Source organism: Schistocerca serialis, chromosome 9, assembly GCF_023864345.2.
Source record: "Schistocerca serialis cubense isolate TAMUIC-IGC-003099 chromosome 9, iqSchSeri2.2, whole genome shotgun sequence".
Classification (NCBI taxonomy): Eukaryota; Metazoa; Arthropoda; class Insecta; order Orthoptera; family Acrididae; genus Schistocerca; species Schistocerca serialis.
This window is the reverse complement of record NC_064646.1, coordinates 212,776,583-212,795,582: the sequence shown is the minus strand read 5'-3', so window position 1 is coordinate 212,795,582 and position 19,000 is coordinate 212,776,583. Positions and strand designations below refer to the sequence as shown.

At 44.4% G+C, this 19,000-nt stretch overlaps 1 protein-coding gene across 1 annotated transcript in view; it reads right to left on the bottom strand.

The window, feature by feature from the left end:
• The window catches only part of LOC126419598 (peripheral-type benzodiazepine receptor-associated protein 1-like), an 843,217-nt gene extending 826,824 nt beyond the window's left edge, over positions 1-16,393 (bottom strand). The window contains exon 1 of the mRNA XM_050086786.1: positions 16,293-16,393. The gene's annotated coding sequence lies outside the window, so the exon portion shown is untranslated. The remainder of the gene's footprint in view (positions 1-16,292) is intronic.
• Positions 16,394-19,000: the final 2,607 nt, after the last annotated feature.

Genomic DNA, 19,000 nt, shown 5'->3' with positions numbered 1-19,000 from the left:
TATAAGAAACTATCAGCGTCGATTGCGGTAATGAAACCAACCTTTACCTAGGATTCAGCCCAACTCATTGAGCCATCTTCAGAAGATAAACCTGACTCTATAATATGTCTACGAGGGCCTATTCAGGCTGTTTTAGTTTTTTTTTCTAGACCATGCCCTCATAGACACATTATAGAATCAGGTTTATCTTCTGAAGAAGGCTCAATTACTTGGGCTGAAACCTAGCTAAAGGTTGGTTTCATTACCGCAATCGAGGCTGATAGTTCTTATATATTTGTCAAAACCTCCCTTGAATTCTGAGCCATTCGTTTATAAGCTTTACGTTTGATACCAATTCGACAGGAAAACTAACCTTCAAATGTTGATGGTGTTGGGACAGCAACCAGCCACAAATTTACTTTCAGTTCCTTTATTCAAAGGGTACCGTTACCGGTTTGGAATCGTTGTGATTCATCCTCAGACGGTTTACACGATTTCTTCATGACATGTGGTGTGTTTTTTTTTACAGATTAATTGTCCTAAAATATAAATAATACACAATTATAAACACGCCACACACAGATGGTTGCGTTACAGATTTTTGTTGCACGTGACTTACGTGAAATGTCCGTTTGGAGTGTTCGTTTTCGTAACATTCGTCCAACAGATGTGAATACATTCCCACTGCATTCTTATTGTAGCACAAGTAAATTTTTCTCACTGAACATTTTAGATTTGACACTGAGAAGATTTCTACCACACACCACATGTTTTGATACATACAAAGAGCTTACAAACATATGAGCATCAAAGATGCTATGATATATCGTAACATTTGACGATGATGTCCTATGTTTGGAAAGGATCATATATTCATTTACGCAACTGTAATGCCTTTTACACTAGTACAGAGATATTGATTTTCTGAGTTGATATTGTTACATTAATTATAAAGTTATTTTTATACATATATATAGTACTGTATAGGTAAAATAGTACATTATTTAATTACATTTAGCATCATGAGAATTATAAAAAAAGCACTCCGTCTTCAGGCCACAAGTGGCCCATCGGGACCATCCGACCGCCGTGTCATCCTCAGTTGAGGATGCGGATAGGAGGGGTGTGTGGTCAGCACACCACTCTCCCGGACGTTATGATGATTTTCTGTGACCGTAGCCGCTACTATTCGGTCGAGTAGCTCCTCATCTGGCAACACGAGGCTGAGTGCACCCGAAAAATGGCAACAGCTCATGGCGGCTGGATGGTCACCCATCCAAGTGCCGGCCACTCCCGACAGCGCTTAACTTCGGTGATCTCACGGGGACCGGTGTAACCACTGCGGCAAGGCCGTTGCCATGAGAATTATGGTAACATATAAATTTGCTACTTGATCTGCAGATAGGCGTGCTAATATTATTTGCTATGGAGGTTGGAAAATAATTTTTGGAAATTTTTCAGGAAAGGGGTGTTAGCTAACTCTGTTTGTTCATTAAGGATATAGTCTGGGGTGCTATTTTTGTGCGTGTGTATTTCTATTTTTTCTAATATATTCATAGTGGCTCCTTTTTCTGCTAGATGTAAAATTTTTAAGTTGTCCTCAATGTTTCCCACTGAATGGTTTTCTTCAGTAATATGGGCTGCAAATGCAGATTTGTTCAAGTTACCAAGTCTGACCCAACACCATCAACATTTGTCTTCAAACAACAGCCACGATCTCCATCATGTCATCATATGGCAAAATTGCATTAACTTTCAAATTCTATTTAATGTCGTTATCACAGAGGCTGTGACTGATTTCCACTCTTAAAAAAGGAAAAGAATCAGTAGCAAATCTTGCTTCTAAGGAAGAAACGAATCTACTAGGGCGTTAAATAAATAATGCAACACTTTTTTTTCTCGTCCAATTTCCGTTAAAGTGCAGAATTTGTTGCGAGACATCGTAGAATATTCACGCTTCAGCCCCTACAGTTCCATGGAGTTCCGATCGATGGCGATGCTATATGCAGCCTTCAAAATGGGGTTTTTATCGAAGGTGCGTTCCAAGCAGAGTGTCTACGGAGACTTGGCAGCGAGCAAAAGCGATCGACGGATGACAGTCAAACACCTTGCTGCTCAACTGGACCTCTCTACAGGCACACTCGTCCACCAGTTTGGGTACTCAAAGGCGCAAAGGTGTACCCTCTGGTTTCCTCGCCACCTAACCGAATACCATACAGAGCAACGACGGACCATTTGTGCGGAACAGTCCGCAGCTCGTGGTCGTGCGGTAGCGTTCGCGCTTCCCACGCCCGGGTTCCCGGGTTCGATTCCCGGCGGGGTCAGGGATTTTCTCTACCTCGTGATGACTGGGTGTTGTGTGATGTCCTTAGATTAGTTAGGTTTAAGTAGTTCTATGTTCTAGGGGACTGACGACCATAGATGTTAAGTTCCATAGTACTCAGAGCCATGTGCGGAACAGCTTGTGCGTTGCGAAGCCGATAATGACAATTTTTGGCGAAAATCGTCACAGGCGATGAAGCATGCTTTCATAACATCGAACCGGAAACAAAACGGCAATCCATGGAATGGCGCCACGCGACCTCTCCTCCGAAAAGAATGCTCAAACCCGCACCCTCAGCCGGTAACGTCGTGGCGACAGTTGTCTGGGGCACTGAAGGGGTTATTCTGTTTGATGTCCTCCCTCATGGTGCAACGATCAGCTCCGCAGGAAATAAAAGATAACTTCAGCATATTCGTCGTCATCAAAATGCAAATGAATTTCTGCTTCTCCGTAACAATGCAAGACCTCACACATGTGTGTGCACTCGAGATGAGTCATTGGATTATTCTTCCTCATCCATGCTACAGTTCGGATCTCACACCTTCCGACTTCCATCTGTTTGGCCCAATGGAGGAGCACTCCGTGGAAAACAGTAAGTGGGTGATCGGGAGTTTATTGACGGAGTAAGACATTGGTTCCGACGTCGACCAGTAGAGTGGTACCATGCGGGCAAAGAGGCCCTCCCAGCACTCGTTTCGTAGCCAAAAGAGTAGAGTATAATATGAGGTACTGGAATCCTGAATAAAGCCCACCTACTTTCAGAAAAAATGTGTTGCATTACTTATTGAACGCCCGTCGTACATCCACATGATTGCTCTGTAATTCACACTTAATTGTTTGATAGAGGCGTCATACAGCCACTTTCAGACTACTCATCGACGGGTCCAGTCTCGAATAGCACGTGAAAAAAATGAACTGTTAAGTATTTCTGTGCGAGTTCTAATTCCTCTCATCTTATTACGAAGTCGATGCGAGTAAAGAAAATAGTCTGGCACTCGGAAGAGAAAGTCGGTTACTGAAATGATCTCTCCGCAGCGAAAAACTCCTCTGTTTCAGTCATTGTCTCCCCAACTCGTGTATTCAATAATACGAAACGAGAGTCAGCCGATTTGGCCGAGCGATTCTAGGCGCATCGGTCCGGTACCGCGTGACTGCGACGGTCGCAGGTTCGAATCCTGCCTCGGGCATGGATGTGTGTGATGTCCTTAGGTTAGTCAGGTTTAAGTAGTTCTAAGTTCTAGAGGACTGATAACTTCAGATGTTAAGTCCCATAGCGCTCAGAGCCATTTGACCCATTTTTAACGAAACGAGTTGCCATTTTGTGCCTTCTCGATGTCCTCCATCAATACTACCCAGTAGGGACCCCACTAAATGCAATTATACTTCAGAAGATGTTGGACAAACGGACTGTAGGCAATCTGTTTAGTAGATTTCTTCCATCTTCTGCGCTTTCTGCTGATTTAAAGCAGTCTTTGGTTGGAACTCCTCACAATATTTTCTTTATGACAGTTCCAATTTAAGTTGTTCGTACTTGCATTCCCTAGGTATTTAGACAGTTGATGCTATTCCAGAAGCAGTGTTGGTAAGAAGGTCAGAAGGAAGGTGGCACCAGGGACGATCAAGAACGAGATGCCGAGGATTCACAGCCAACTGGGTGTAAGCTGCACGGAGCAAGAACAACTGGAAGCAGTTTGTCATGTCGGTGGGTGATTTGCAAGGTCTCTGATCAATATTTAAGTAAGTAACGTATTTAATTGATCAGACAGCTATTAAATTTCTGTGATTTTTCGTGTAACCGAAATTTAACGGATTTGTTTTACTGCGCATGTGGAGAACCTCAAATTTTTTTGTTCCTTAAGGTCAGTTTCCTCTTTTCGCACCATACAGATACCTTGCCTAAATCATTTTGCGACGGGTTTTGATGCTCTGATGAATATACGAGACGGTAAACGACAGCATCACCTGCTAAAATTTGCTTAAAGTGTCTCGTACATCGTTTATATACACTCCTGGAAATGGAAAAAAGAACACATTGACACCTGTGTGTCAGACCCACCATACTTGCTCCGGACACTGCGAGAGGGCTGTACAAGCAATGATCACACGCACGGCACAGCGGACACACCATGAACCGCAGTGTTGGCCGTCGAATGGCGCTAGCTGCGCAGCATTTGTGCACCGCCGCCGTCAGTGTCAGCCAGTTTGCCGTGGCATACGGAGCTCCATCGCAGTCTTTAACACTGGTAGCATGCCGCGACAGCGTGGACGTGAACCGTATGTGCAGTTGACGGACTTTGAGCGAGGGCGTATAGTGGGCATGCGGGAGGCCGGGTGGACGTACCGCCGAATTGCTCAACACGTGGGGCGTGAGGTCTCCACAGTACATCGATGTTGTCGCCAGTGGTCGGCGGAAGGTGCACGTGCCCGTCGACCTGGGACCGGACCGCAGCGACGCACGGACGCACGCCAAGACCGTAGGATCCTACGCAGTGCCGTAGGGGACCGCACCGCCACTTCCCAGCAAATTAGGGACACTGTTGCTCCTGGGGTATCGGCGAGGACCATTCGCAACCGTCTCCATGAAGCTGGGCTACGGTCCCGCACACCGTTAGGCCGTCTTCCGCTCACGCCCCAACATCGTGCAGCCCGCCTCCAGTGGTGTCGCGACAGGCGTGAATGGAGGGACGAATGGAGACGTGTCGTCTTCAGCGATGAGAGTCGCTTCTGCCTTGGTGCCAATGATGGTCGTATACGTGTTTGGCGCCATGCAGGTGAGCGCCACAATCAGGACTGCATACGACCGAGGCACACAGGGCCAACACCCGGCATCATGGTGTGGGGAGCGATCTCCTACACTGGCCGTACACCACTGGTGATCGTCGAGGGGACACTGAATAGTGCACGGTACATCCAAACCGTCATCGAACCCATCGTTCTACCATTCCTAGACCGGCAAGGGAACTTGCTGTTCCAACAGGACAATGCACGTCCGCATGTATCCCGTGCCACCCAACGTGCTCTAGAAGGTGTAAGTCAACTACCCTGGCCAGCAAGATCTCCGGATCTGTCCCCCATTGAGCATGTTTGGGACTGGATGAAGCGTCGTCTCACGCGGTCTGCACGTCCAGCACGAACGCTGGTCCAGCTGAGGCGCCAGGTGGAAATGGCATGGCAAGCCGTTCCACAGGACTACATCCAGCATCTCTACGATCGTCTCCATGGGAGAATAGCAGCCTGCATTGCTGCGAAAGGTGGATATACACTGTACTAGTGCCGACATCGTGCATGCTCTGTTGCCTGTGTCTATGTGCCTGTGGTTCTGTCAGTGTGATCATGTGATGTATCTGACCCCAGGAATGTGTCAATAAAGTTTCCCCTTCCTGGGACAATGTATTCACGGTGTTCTTATTTCAATTTCCAGGAGTGTAGAATAACCCTACACCACGTCCTTGGGGAAAACTAGAAATCACTTCCACTTCAGTCGGTCACTTCTCATCAGTTACTACGAACTGTCACCTTTCTGACAGGAAATCGCGAATTCAGTCGCGCAGCTGAGTCAATACTCCACACGCACGCAATTTGATTATACGTCGCTTGTGAGGAACGCTGTCAGAAGCCTTCTGGAAATCTAGAAATGTGGAAGTAACTTGGGATCCCCCTGACGATTTCACTTACTACTTCGTAGGTAAAAGAGCCAATAGTGTTTCACGAAAACGATATTTTCTGAAGGCTATGCATTTCAACTCCTGAAGCCAAATTAACGAGCTTAACAGCATTTTTTACTTGTACGAGGGCTATTCGGTCTGTAAAGTCCGACAGGTCGCGAAATGGAAACGACAGTCAAACTGACGAAGCTTTGTACAGTTGTGTAGGGCAGTGTCTCCAGTGTGCCTATGGATTGCGTCACGTCGGTTTTTTGAATTCTGAGGACATAGTGAGCTCGCAAATATGCCTAGAACGGTAGTGTATGAGTGCCGACTGTGTGGTTCCGCCTGAGTTCGTGAAACACCACATTACGTACCTGTCGAACATTTTCTTCTTCATGAAAACTCTCGGCCGCACCTTGCAGGGGCACTGAAAAGGCCCCTGCGGCGTGTTTGATCATCCGCCATACAAACCAGACTTGGCTCCCTCTGACATTCATCTCTGCTCAGATGAACCGCTGGCTACGAAGATAACGTTTTTGCACAGACAAAACTGCAGACCAGAGCAGGGAAATGGCGGAAAGTACAGGCGGCTGCCTTCTATGACGAGGGCACTGCAAAGTTAGTGCAACGTTACAACTGTATAAGTCCGTGCGGCGACTATGTAGAGAAATAGGTCGAAGGTGTACCACACTCTTGCAAATAAAACATTTTTGATTTTCAGTCTGCCTTCCATTTCACAACCGATCAGACTTTACTTTGCGAATAGACCTCGAACAAATTTTGTTGGATGATGAAATAATTGTGAGAATAAATAAACATTTATACAGGGGCAGTGGGAAGTCAATGGGCTTACATTCGAGAGGACGCCATTTCACATCCCACTTGGTCACCCAGATTAGATTTTCCGTGGTTTCCCTGTATCTCTTAAATACTGGAAGCATTGCTTTCAACAGGACACAGCCGATTTCCTTCCGCAAACTGTGCATATGCTTCGTGCGTAATGACGTCGTTATCATCGGGGCATTAAATACCAGTCGTCCGTTGGTTTTTTAAAAATATGAATCATGTAAGTCGTAAAACGTAGACGTCACGTAAGGAACATTTGTCTGGAAACATGAACAAGCACACAGATTTCAACAGGCACAGTTTCTTTCAAAACTTTTTTAATTCCGAATAACACAAAATTAACAGTTGTATTCATATACAGCACTCAATACACTTTCGGAACATAAGGGAACCATAAAAATTACATTAATATTAGGGAATAGAATAAATTCAGCATCTTGGTACGTGATTAAACGTCGACCTGCTTATACTCTATAAGGGGACGGAGAAAAAACGACGCACCACGAAGGAATTATCCGAATGCGACGAAAATCGGTAGATATGATGTTTTTGGACAGACAAACAAACAATTAGAATCTCAGAAAAGTTGGATGATTTATTCAAGAGGATCTTCGGGATAGAGTCTCGTTGGCTGCCGTAGAATGAGTAGAACCGTCTTTAGTGATGCGACTCGATGAGCTGCGAAGATGTATCAGGAGACGCCCCGGGTATCGGTGGAATACCAACCTGATTGCCGCCCGCCACACAGCCCGACGACAAGTAATGATCGTCTGCCGTGCCATTTCTTTTCTTAGCAGGAGCCGTTTGGTCGTTAACCGCGCCACCCTTACAGCACAGCGACGATTTTCTACGCCCCATTTTGTTGTCCTTCATGGCGAGCTATCCTGTGTTTACATTTCAGCATGACAATCCCCGCCAGCACACGGCGAAAGATTTTACTGCTAGTCTTCGTGCTTCCCAAACCCTATCTTGGGCAGCAAGGTCGCTGGATGTCTCCCCAATTTAGAAAGTTTGGAAAGGCCCTCAAACCAGCCAGTTGGGGGCTATGGCACGATATCCCTCAGAAGGACATGGAACAATTTATCAGTCAATAAAAAGCCGAATAACTGCTTGCATGTGGACCAACACGTTATTGATCTGCTCAATTGTGGAGGTCTGTCTCTTGAATAGATCATACTGTTTTTCTGAAATTGTAATCATTTGTTTGTCTGTGCACGTGCATCGCAACTGCCGATTTCCGTCCTATTCCAATAATTCCTTCTTGGTTCTTCGTTTTTTAGTCTTATAGTGTACGATTGAACTTGGAGGTGATATGAGGATACAAATTGGCACACAGAGTTGACACTTCTCACAGCAACAGCATTAACCTGGTCCAGCATCGCCACGCACTGAGTTTGGACGAAATTTCCTGTTGCTGCAACTCTGTGCTAGAATTCATCAACCGTACAGGTTGGCGACTGATGGCACGCTAGTCTCTCGGCAACCGATGGTCAGGCCGGAGTGGCAGAGCGGTTCTAGGCACTACAGTCTGGAACCGCGCGACCTCTACGATCGCAGGTTCGAATCCTGCCTCGGGCATGGATGTGTGTGATGTCCTTATGTTAGTTAGGTTTAAGTAATTCTAAGGGGACTGTTGACCTGAGAAGTTAAGTCCCATAGTGCTCAGAGCCATTTTTTGAACCGATGATCAGATGTTTTCAATAGTCGAGAGAGAGCTGCTGAACGTCTTGGCCAGGCAACTGTCGGATATTGTCGTTGATTGGTCAGGACAGCCCAGGAAACATACGGTATTGCGTTATCTTGTTGAAAGATAATGTTACGGACATCTCGCAGATAGGGGGACAGCCACCAGCCTTAACACGTGAGAAATGTAATATCGGCTAGCCAAATTAACGCCTACGCAGACCAGAGGTGATTGCATGGTTTACATAGTGGCACAACCATACTATTGCGCCATGTGATGGAGTCGGATATGTCTTTCGCGATAATGTATGCAGAACCGGGACATTTCTGAAAAGACGACTGGTGGTTTTCCTGAGTCCACTGTTGTCGATGGGCGCCACCAACGTTGGCGCTTTTCTACAGGGCGAGGCGGCGCAGTGGTTAGCACACTGGACTCACATTCGGGAGGACGACTGTTCAAACCCCTTCCGCCCGTCCAGGTTTAGGTTTTCCGTGATTTCCCTAAATCGCTTTAGGCAAAGGCCCGGATGGTTCCTTTGAAAGGGCACGGTCGATTTCCTTCCCCATCTTTCCCTAATCCGAGCTTGCGCTCCCTCTCTAATGACTTCGTTTTCCGCGCAAGGGGAAAACGCAACAGTTGTCGCCATCCTGACAGTGTGTTGTGCTCCTAACGTCCTCGCACTGCCCATGTGGATACTTGTCTTGCTGTAAACCTGCCCATTTGATGACTGAACGTACGTGACGTTACTGAAAATCCTACACAGCCGAGCGACAACACTTCTGCTCTCTCGGATGGAACTCGACCAAGGACCGAGGAGTAATACCACGGAACGTTAAACCACAGTCTCGATAGGCCAACATCCTGCCAGAGTCGAATGACGATGAGTGCTGCTAGTTATTTCTGCTTCTTATACGATGCAGGACACAGTCTTGTCAACGAGCATATGCGCTTTATGAACGGGAAATTTACTATGCAAAATTTATTTGTTTGTAGATTATTGATGACGTTACTCCTATCTAGATTGTGTCGTTGTGCTAAAAAGTTATCAAGTGGATGTCCAACCACATGAACTAAGACGGGGAAATTAGGAGGGGAGCAGCATATTTCTTCTCTTACATTGGCATCACTGAATGTAAGCTTTTATTTCGCGCGTGCGTTTTGCTGTTTACACCTTAGGTGTTGTTTAACGGATTCGATCGTACGTTGTTGCGCTTCGAAGTTGCGACTGTGGTGTGTAGCAGTCTTCAGTGCTGTATAAAATTATTGCTAGTTATCTTCATGCGAATAATTACACCAATGTACTAGAGCAGAAGAGGAAGAGGAAGAGGAAGAGAAGAGAAGAGAAGAGAAGAGAAGAGAAGAGAAGAGAAGAGAAGAGAAGAGAAGAGAAGAGAAGAGAAGAGGAAGAGAAGAGAAGAAATTTACTTACTTAAATGTGAAGAAGGAAATGTGAATGTAGCTTGTACGCATACCTCGCTTGCACTAATTTCTACTAAACTAATCACGGATATCTTCATACGTTGGAGAAATGTCGGACATTTCCGCGGACATATGATAGGAGGCTTGGTGCTCATACGAGGTACAATTACGACCCTCAAAATCTGGAAAAGGCGGTTGCTGGTATAAGATCAGGAAAACTGTCATACAGAAAGGCATGAAGCAAATTTAACATACCATGTTGAACATTGGAGAATAAACACATGATTGGGAGGAAACAGTTAAACAAACAGTTTGTCGTATGCGTAAAAGAGGTGGTTGCAAAAGAAGTGAAATTCAGATTTCTGTGCCCATATTAAGTGCACAAATCTTTGTTTATTTTTCCTGTGATTCCAGATGATGATACTATGGACACCAAATTGTCATAGTGTTGGAGATTCCTAGAGAAGAAACGGGGAAGTTTTTATTCACCGAGAACATATTGCAGATTTATAATTTATGCTATGAGTAGGTTGCCATTGTTCATAAAATACTTTCTAAATATGTGTGTCAAAGTACTTATAAACATCTCTCAAATGTTTTCTGAACATGTGTAAATTATTTTGTAGCCATGTGTAAAATATTACCTAAACATGCAAGAAGAATTTCTGAGCAAGAGTGTTTTTTAGGAAGATAGTTCGCGTACGAAATTACCCCAATAGAGGGAAATATGGAACTTCGGTTCGAAATTCAATGATTGTCCGAAATTACCCCATTATACGGGGTAGCATGGGACAGGTTTATTTTTTTATGGTCTGGTTACTTAAATAATGTTTTTGGTTCATGGTCTTTGATCATATTATTCTTCAATATCTTCCCAAATGTTGTATCTCGTGCTTTTTGTTGCACGAATTTAATATTCCTTGCGAAGCTACGGCAAAGAATATTATTTGCGTTCATCGCATGTTACCTTCATGGTGCTGCTGTTCCAATGGGCAGCACTGTAGAATCAGGCATCTCATCAGATACAGGAGATTCTTTTCTCTCGCCCAACCTCAGCTGACTTCCAGGTCCTCTGTCATTTTAGCATCTTGCGGTGATCGAAAATGAGATATGCGTTGTGATCTTCAGCGAAACAGTCTAATATTCATTCTTCATTTTATCATCTTCCGTTTCAATGCCATCCTGATCAACGGTACGACTTTGTTGCATTGGCTTATTTGCACTAAATTCAATTTTTGTTCCTCAGCAAGGATTCGAATTTATTTCAATGGGGGAGGGGACGGGGCGGCACGAGGGTATTTCTTCCCATCCCTCAATATCACCAACAATACAAATATTATGCTGTAATGTAATAAAACTCTTAACTTTGGATGGAATACGTCCAACAGACATTCGTCCTTTGTAGCTGGAGTTTTGTCTGCTCCTTCATATTCAAGACTTACGAAACGGGCGCCTGAATAAGTCTCCCACAATGGAAGCACAGAGGCACAATAATGTTGATGGATGGTAGTGGGGGATCTGCGACTGAGACCGCTGACGCCATAGATACATCATTGGACAGAAGACTGCGTATTCTGGTTGAACAATTTACTACGAGATCGCTCTGTGCTGCATTTGTAGAATACTGCACTGATACATTTTCGAAGAACCAATATCTGGGCTGTGTTTGGACCACCTGAAACAAATTCAACAGCTTTGTACGACGATCTGTTGTTATATCTGAGACTTGGGTCCACTGCATCACAGTGGAAATGAAACTGCAATCACTCGGTGAAAGTCGATAGACCTGAGGCAAAAACACGAATCGATTTCATCTACTGGGATGGTTGTGCTTCCTTCTTGCCGATTACCTTGCAAAGGGTTGTACAGTTGCTTGTGAATATTAAGCAACTGGATAAAAAATGCGTGAGAACTAGCCCAGATTGGACAGAAAAAAACATCTTTCTTCAGGACAATGCAGAAAATGCTTTGACGGAGGGAAATCTGCAAGATTTGAAGTACGAGATGTTCGAATAATTACTTTGTTCACCAGATTTAGCAGCCTCTGCTCTTCAAGTACTCAAAACTTGCAAGAAAATTGTGGCTGGTAAAGGGTCTGAGCCCGGTGAGGAACTACTGGCTGCCATAGATGGCTATTTCGTAGGTGTCTTCAGAGTATGAATCTACCCACTGGAAAAATCGTGTAACAGGTGCATTGCTGTGAAGAGAGGCTACATTGACAGACAAGTGCCTTTGACCAGTCTGAGACACTGACGTTGTTGTTGACGCCTTCAGTCTAAAGACTGTTTGTGGAAGCTCCCCACGCCAGTCCGTTCTGTGGAAGTTTCCTCATGTCTACGTAACTACTGTAGCACACCCGTCTTAACTCATGACTCCTCCTACAATTTTTATCTCCCGCCGCCAAGCTCCACACCCTCACGCAGACACACAGTCCCCACCATTACCAAATTAACTACTTCTTGATACATCAAGATATGTCTACCCTATCTATCCCTTCTTTCAGTCAACTTGTTTGGTAATTTTCTAGTCTCTCCTACGGATTTCAGTACACTCCTCAGTAATTACCGGTACTATTCACCTAATCTTCAACGTGCTTCTGAATCCTTGCATCTTCTTTTCTTTCCCTGTCTCGTCCTTCAGTATGAGTCTGCACTGCATGCAAATACACTCATATGCAGAAAAGAAACAGAACACCTTGAACGACTAGAGATAGGACGTTCATATTCACAGGACATATACATTAGGATGTTATGCAGAAATGATTACTGAGTCGGTCACCTAGGTTCAGCACGTGTCCTGTTGCATAGTAGGCACAGGGTCCGCCAAGTGATGGCATCGAAGCGTATAAGGTGCGAATGGCGTCCTGTGGTATAGCTATCCGTGCTGCATTCACATGGTTGCGAAGTTCGTCTATGGTGTTTGGCATTGGGTTACAGCACTGCACCAAACCTTTCACAATATCCCACACATTTTACGTTGGTAACAAGTCTGGTTATGTGGCGGGCCAGGGCAAAAGGCTGACATCTTGTGACACCAAGAAGGCAAGTATTCGTGCAGCAGCATGTGGTCGTGAACTTACTTGCTGAAAAATGGCGGCTGCGCTGTTGTGCAGAAAGTGTATGGTTTCGGGTCCCAGGATGTCATTCACTTAGGACACACTGGGCACCAACTCTGATTTGTGGTTGTACCCAATAGCACCCCACACTACATGGCCTTCAGATGGAGCTGTATGTCTTCTGCGAATGCAGTCACTGTGATGTCGCTCGCTCTGTCTGCGGCGAACAAAAATGCGGCCATCATTTTCAAACAAAGAGAACCTGAATTTGTCCGAAAACGCTGTCTGATGCCATTACTGTCCTCAGTGACGTCGTTCCATACACCGCTGCTGTCTAGCATGTTTCTGCACATTCGGCAAAGGTGGGCGGAGAAGTGTACGACGCGCACGTAACCTAAGCCTTAATAAACGGCGCCCGACTGCTACCCATGATAGTGTACGATGTGTTTCACTGCTCCACTGTTGCGCCAGAGACGAAGAGGACTCGTATCTGTCCTGCAATGCCATTCGGATGAGGTGTCAGTCTCCTCAGGGAGTGGTCTAGGTGGTGCAACCTGACCCATCTTCTCGACTTCTACGGCCTCCCTTGAACCATTCTCAACACACCCATTGCACTGCCGAAACACTTCGTCCCACACTAGCAGCAATCTCCCGGATGGATGCATCACATCCTCTCATGCTAATAGTGCACCCTCTACCAAACGTACTGATTTTATAGTACGGTTCGCGCAAATGTCTGCGAGGCATTCTGCGCGTCTGCTCAAGTCACACTGCTCCATTACCTTCGGTTCATAGCGACAACGACATTTTAGCGGAAGGGGGTTTGCGCCGCGATATCGACGTTGACCTTGGACACGAGGGCCGACATTATTCAAATGCTTATCAATTCTGCAGAAAATGCTAATGTTCATGCCCTGTGAATATGAACATCTCTAGTCGTTCACGGTGTTCTGTTTCTTTCTGAACATGAGTGTACTTTCAGAAAAGATTTCCTAAGAATTAAATTCATACAAGTTGTTAATATCCTTCTTTTTTCAGATAAGCTTTTCTCTCAAATGCTTATCTGCATTTTGTATTATTTTTATTCCTACCATCGTCAGCTATTTCGATACCTAAAGAACAAGACTCAGCTACTTTTAGTGTATCATTTCCTAATGTATTTCCCACCCCATCTCTTGATTTAGTATGACTACACTCCATTACCCTCGTTTCACGTCTTGTAATCAATTTTTAAGACACTGGCCATCCAGTTTAACTGGTTTTCCAAGTCGTTTGCCGTCTGTGGTAGAATTACAATACCACGTGAAAACTCTGAGGTTTTTATTTGTTCTCCCTAAACTTTAATTAATTTTTTGAAATTTCTCCAAATTTACACTGCAAGGCCGTGGAATATTCTCGTTGCTTTTACTTTCTGCGTACAGAAGCGCGGGGAGAATTTATGAATCGAGGCGTTTTCAGGTTACTTGGGGGGCGCTGACCTCTACAGCCGAATTCAATAGCGGCTGATGTGCGACGGCACGCATCCTCTGGTGGGCGCCGCGTGAAACTGCGAGTAGGTCACGGGAGCGTTCCCTACACTTAACAGCGACTGTCGTGCTCCCACAGAATCCTCTACTATTTCGACTGTTCAACTATTGAAAGGATACTATTAATTTATGTGACAGTTAAGTGAACCAAATTTCCGACATGTGTTGATGTACTTTTTCTTGATGTACTTTACCATGTATTCAACATTTAATGTAATAACTAAGCTTTGCAGGGCAAACTGTACAGAGAGATACGTTATTTGGTACGACCGAACAGTCTAAAAGCCGTAATGAGTTTAACAGTTGAATATTAAGTAAAGAATTTTATTACTTTATGATTACAAGAAATAATACGAATTTCATTATAGTTCTGTAGAAATGCACTTACGAAGCCTATTTTCCCCTGGAAATTACGTAAAATGATACTTCGTAATATTCTGATGCAGAAAGAATGAAAGTGCGCCAAATTGTAAATTGTCTTTGTTATGTCAAAAAGGTTATCGTAATTTTAAATACAATGTTGAGGCATGCATGGTTTTCGAATTTGTCGAGCACTTGTGTTGCGTAGAATTTTGGGTTGGAATGTCGTAGGCTAGTATATCATTTGAAGACATTCAGCAAACAACTAATTTTCTTGGCTTTGTATATGCTTTCGCCCATCTTCAGCTGGCTTAATAGAGTGAAATATTTTTAGTCGTGTTGTCGATTTCATTTTGAATGCTGCAGATGTGCGAAAGGAAAAGCTTAAATTGCAATTAATGCTGGAGATATTTTCCAGACATCCTATACATGAACTGTAGAGTGACAGTAGGTGTAGTTTCTTACTCAAATGAATGTTAAACGTCGGTGACGCGTTGCCACTGCATACAGTACTAACAGCACGGTAGCACCATTTGAATGTAACGTGTACACAACGTCGCAGAAAGGAGCTGCTAAATCCATAATTCATGTTTCAAAACGGTGACAAATACGTAAGTGTGGTATTACAGTTGTAAATTGGCAAAAGTTGCCGAATTTCTTTAATACGTTGAAATGACAGCCATGACGGACAGTTAACTTTGCCAGGGAAGGAAAGTGGTTATTTGATTAAAAAATAGCTACAAGACCGCCTTTTGTGGCTAAATAAAATACTTTTTTTATGAAATTGGATATGCAGTTTAATGAAACTGATAACAAGAGTCGCGGATGCCCTGTGTCCAAGATGAGGAGCATGTTGGACAACATAGTAAGCAAGTGCATATTGTGGCAGTGACACTATTCCACTCTGAAGACGATATTAATGAACTGATCTTTCGGTGTTACAGTGAGATGATTTCCAAATAGGGATTTGTTCAGAGATTCATACGCCGAAATCAGTAGTACTGCAAACAACGCGAAGAGGAAAACAGGGAGAAGGACACTTTACTCACAATAAGATAGGTGAGCACGTGCGTCTTCACAGTGTCGAATTTCTGTGTCAGGTTCAGCAGTATGGCACGAGTGACCCTCCAAAGGACAGCAAAGAGAGAGGTGTGCTGAGAAGAAGCGTCAGGCAGGTGTCTGCAACAATTCCAGTATTCAATCGCGATAGAGGTTCGTGCGTGCTGTGCCGTGTTACAATGGCTGGCAAAAGTTCAATGGCGGAGTCCGCAGTATACGTGTCCGTGTCTTGCTGTGTGCGCGTGTGTGTGAGCCCGAGTGTGGGTGAATTCGCGCAGGTGGGGGGAAGGCTGACGGGAGAGAATCAATACGCAAGCTGGCGGGCCCGAGCAATGCTGGCGGCCGCGCGCGGGGCCTAAATTCGCCAAAAGCGACGGAAAGTCGCCGCTCTTACCTGTAAGACGACCAAGAGCAGGCGCTGGAAACGGATACGGGGGCGGCGGTGGCGGCTTATCGTCCTAGAGCGCGGCGCGGCCGAGTCTGCGTGGCTGCTGGCAGAGGAGTGAGCTGCCGGCAGGCGTCTGGAGTGCAGGCTGGGGCCCGTGACTGGACGCGAGTGCGCTGTGGAGCCCTCCGCGAACTGCAGCCGCCACTGCCGCGCCGCCCTGCTGTCTGAGGCCTGGCCGTGCCGTGTGTACGCCGTATGCGTGAGGCGGCGCGTGCGGCGCTAGCTGCTGCCTCGCTCTGTGTGTGTCTGTGTGTTCGGGAGTGCGCGCGCGCGCAGCCGCTGGTGGGGGGTCGGCGCCTCCGTCAATACGGCGGGGCGCCAGTCTAGCCAACCACCGCGGCCAGACAGCCACACCAGTCACTCCGGGGGGGCCACAGGGATTCATTCTGGGGCCAAAACTTTCAAAGTTGTAGCGTTTCCTCTATTTGTCGGGTCTTGTATTCGTTTCTGGAGTAGTTGCTCCGTCCACCGTCCGTCTTATTTGATCAGTGGGCACTCATGTGTAATTATCGCCTCAGGGGGAGCCATGCAGCCAGTGGCTAAATTGCAAAAATGTAATCCCCAGCACTTAAATAACTTTGTATTACCAGTTACCAGACCCAGATTATTCTATGCAGAAAAGTCATGTGTAATACGTTACTATTTTAACCACATGTGAGAAAAACTCACAGAAGTCAAAGAATAACTCAGATTATCAGAATAAATCAAATACGATCTGTAAACAGATCACTAATTCATTTATCATTCGTCAATTAATTAGAATGTCTAATAATCTCTATTCAAGAATTCCTGTGTGATACAGAAAGAGCTGCTGAGGATAAACATCTTTAATATACATTCTAGTCATGTTTTCGATCACAGCTATTACCTGTGGTTAAGAGGGGTAGGACATCAAATGGGCCCCCTTGGAGCAGGAGAGACATCACAGGACATTTTAATTTCCAGTGTCTATACTTTTACAAATAAAGTCATAAAACTTTGTCAGCATCACCAGGAAGGGTTCAGGATCACACTCATTTCAGTGGAAGTTCGAAAATATAACAAAATAATTTTTTTCACATGTGAAATTTCATCATTTTATCACTTACTTATGGCTGAATTTGTTGCTATAGGTACATTTTTCTTCGTAAGTTAGAGAGATTCTTCGATGAATTTTGCACAGCATACATACTATACTTACAGGTGTATGAAACTCTATAATTTATTTAATTTCTGAAAAAACGAATGAGCTGTTATATTTTAAACCTCATGTTTAGAAAAAACACAAATTTTATAGTTAATTACCTCAATTTTTACCACAGTTTTTAATAGATGTGGAAAATTCTAGAGTTTCATACACCTTTAAGTATGTTTTTTATGCTGTGCAAAATTCATCGAAGAATCTCTCTTACTTATGAAGAAAAGTGTACTTATAGCAACAAATGCTGCCATTAGTAAGTAAAAAAATGATGAAATTTCACATGTAAAGAAAATTATTTCGTTATGTTTTCGAACTTCCACTGCTATGAGTGTGAATTCTGAATCCTTCCTGGTCATGCTGACGAAGTTTTATGAATTTATTTGTAAAAGTATAGACAATGGAAATTAAAATGTCCTGTGGTGCCTCTCATGCTCCAAGTCGGCCCGTTTGACGTCCTACCCTTCATAAAACAGGGATGTCGTTTTGAGTATTCTATCATATTCCTATTCTGATAATAAAACACAAATATAAACATGTAATGAGAAAGCGCATCCATTGCGTATTTGACTAACTGTCTGTATAGAGCGGCGCCTACTACACCTGCCACTCTGGATGTCCCACAGGGATTCATTCTAGGGCCAAAACTGATAAAAGTAGTAACATTTCATCTGTTGTGTCTTATATTCATTTGGGAGTGGTTGTTCTGTCCACCACGTAACCTATTTGATACCTGAGGGCTTGCAATTGTAACTATCGCCTCAGATGAGGAACACACACAGCCAGGAGTTAAACAACAAAAATATAATTCCCTGCATACAAACAATTTGGTGTTAATCGTGGTCTGACCCTCACTACTCTGACTAATCAGAAGAAGTCGAGCATAATACGCTACTATATTAAACAGACGTGAGGAAAATCTCACAGAAGTCAAGGATTAGCTCAGTTTCTCATATTAAATCGAATACAAAGAGTTGCTTGCAAGTTGCTTGTGTGTGAACTCCATACGCAATTTCACTTGCTTTCACTTCTGCAAACTCCATAAGTGAGAAGTCACCCCAGAATATCATCCCACAAGACGTCAGATGTTACATTTCCTCTATCCGCAGGATCTTGTATTTGCTTCTGGCCTAGTTGTTCTGTCCGCTGTACCACCTTTTCGTACCTGAGGACTTTAATTAGCGCATCGGAAGGAAACCACATAACTCCGGCCTAAGCTGCAAAAACGTTATACCCTGCACGTAAACAGTTTTGTGTTCATTGTGAGCAGACCCTAGTTACTTTCATTAATCAGTAGAAGCCGAGTGTTAATTCGTTTCAGTCTTAAGCACACATGAAGAAAAATTCACGCAAGTTAAGAAATGACTCAGCTTCTCAGGATAAATCAAATGTAATTCTTAAACTAATCACAAATTCATTTGTTACTTGTCAATTACTTAGAATCGCACTGCAAAACCCTGACGTAATTTATCTCGCA